Genomic DNA, 2,500 nt, shown 5'->3' with positions numbered 1-2,500 from the left:
TACATTAATGTAACGTGTCATATGCCAATTACAGAGCAGGGTAAGGCACAACTTGGGTTAGGTTAAGGCACAACTTGGGTTAGGTTAAGGCACAACTTGGGTTAGGTTAAGGCACAACTTGGGTTAGGTTAAGGCACAACTTGGGTTAGGTTAAGGCACAACTTGGGTTAGGTTAAGGCACAACTTGGGTTAGGTTAAGGCACAACTTGGGTTAGGTTAAGGCACAACGTGGGTTAGGTTAAGGCACAACGTGGGTTAGGTTAAGGCACAACGTGGGTTAGGTTAAGGCACAATGTGGGTTAGGTTAAGGCACAATGTGGGTTAGGTTAAGGCACAACGTGGGTTAGGTTAAGGCACAATGTGGGGGTAGATTGCGGTACAAATTGCATTACATTGCGGTGCAAATTGCATTACATTGCGGTGCAAATTGAGTTACATTGCGGTGCAAATTGAGTTACATTGCGGTGCAAATTGAGTTACATTGCGGTGCAAATTGAGTTACATTGCGGTGCAAATTGAGTTACATTGCGGTGCAAATTGAGTTACATTGCGGTGCAAATTGAGTTACATTGCGGTGCAAATTGAGTTACATTGCGGTGCAAATTGCGTTACATTGCGGTGCAAATTGCGTTACATTGCGGTGCAAATTGCGTTACATTGCGGTGCAAATTGCGTTACATTGCGGTGCAAATTGCGTTACATTGCGGTGCAAATTGCGTTACATTGCGGTGCAAATTGCGTTACATTGCGGTGCAAATTGCGTTACATTGCGGTGCAAATTGCGTTACATTGCGGTGCAAATTGAGGTAGGTTAAGGTGCAACACAGGTTAGGTTAAGGTGCAACATAGGTTAGGTTAAGGTGCAAGATGGGTTAGGTTAAGGTGCAAGATGGGTTAGGTTAAGGTGCAAGATGGGTTAGGTTAAGGTGCAAGATGGGTTAGGTTAAGGTGACATAGGTTAGGTTAAGGTGACATAGGTTAGGTTAAGGTGACATAGGTTAGGTTAAGGTGACATAGGTTAGGTTAAGGTGACATAGGTTAGGTTAAGGTGACATAGGTTAGGTTAAGGTGACATAGGTTAGGTTAAGGTGACATAGGTTAGGTTAAGGTGACATAGGTTAGGTTAAGGTGACATAGGTTAGGTTAAGGGGACATAGGTTAGGTTAAGGTGACATAGGTTAGGTTAAGGTGACATAGGTTAGGTTAAGGTGACATAGGTTAGGTTAAGGTGACATAGGTTAGGTTAAGGTACAAACTGGGTTGTGTTATGGTACACATTGCGTTGTAGTACAGTACACGTTAGGTTTGGGTACGGTACACAATGTGGTATGGGATGGCGTGTTGTGGGGGGGAGGGGGGGGGGAGGTTCGTTGATATCGACCGTAGGACGTGGATGCCCGAGGCAGCGTCAGTGTGTCAAAGGAGTTATGTCACGTCGGGATGCGCTTTTCGCCAGTGAGAGGGGGCGAGCCGTGTCTGTGGTTGCGGCAGACCTGTGTGTTTCATTCCTGCCAGTGTGTTTGTGCTGTAAGACGAGGCAGTGTGGTGGTGATGGGTGCACCCCTGTGTAGGACATGTGTGGGTGTTGGTGGCTTCTCTGAGCAATTGTGGTTGTCGGACGAGTGGGGTATTCTGTTTTATGATTGGACCTCCCGGTCTGGTTATCATAGCGTAGTTGGTGTACTGTGGCGGATAGGATGCACCGGACGTTGGTCCATGCTGGTGCTTAGTAGTTGTATCTGTGTCTGTTACAGGCAGAGAGTAGTGTGTGATAGAGTGTGTGGCTGACGTGTGGTTCATTTTGTGTGTACGGACGTTCAGCATGTATAGGGGCATTTGCGTATATAATCTATCATAATCTATCTATGTGGGCCTGCATAGTTTACTGAGCAGTGCTGTGAGGTGACTGAACTACGAGTGACGTACTGATTTACAGCGGAATGATTGCCTTGTACCAAAGATGGAGTATCGGCTCTACGACAGCGTTGGCACCGCAGGAAATGGTCTCGTAAAACGGCCCTCCCACCGTCATCGTTGTGAGGGGTAGGGACCGCCTATATTCTGAGAGGAGCCCTGTTTGCCACTGGGCGTGGGGTCTCGCATCCTGCGGTTCAGTGCCCCCAGGGAAGCGCGCGGAGGTGGTGCTGCTGCTGCTGCTGCTGTAGCAAGCGAGCTACTTACAGCATGTATAGGGACAGCGGGAATATGGCATATTCGATATAACTCTTCATGAAACGCAAGATATAGGGGCGGATTGCACGTTACGAGTGCGGGAAGAGTCCGCCGTTCATCCGCTGGAGTTGCGATTTGGGCGGTTGGGGTGGGGCACGTGCGGGTGCGGGTGGAGCGATTGTCGGTCGACGACTTCGTGCGACGCAGGCACAGGCGTTGGGGCTCCTGTGGTGGGCAGATGATGCAGGGTTTGTGGGTGGCGTCGGAAAATGGGCACTGTGGGACCTAGCGATGTCGTAGTCGGCGTGGCGTCTCATAGATGGCGGTA

Source organism: Schistocerca cancellata, unplaced genomic scaffold (genome assembly GCF_023864275.1).
Source record: "Schistocerca cancellata isolate TAMUIC-IGC-003103 unplaced genomic scaffold, iqSchCanc2.1 HiC_scaffold_851, whole genome shotgun sequence".
In the NCBI taxonomy this organism is placed as follows: domain Eukaryota; kingdom Metazoa; phylum Arthropoda; class Insecta; order Orthoptera; family Acrididae; genus Schistocerca; species Schistocerca cancellata.
Note: the sequence above shows the minus strand (reverse complement) of the source record.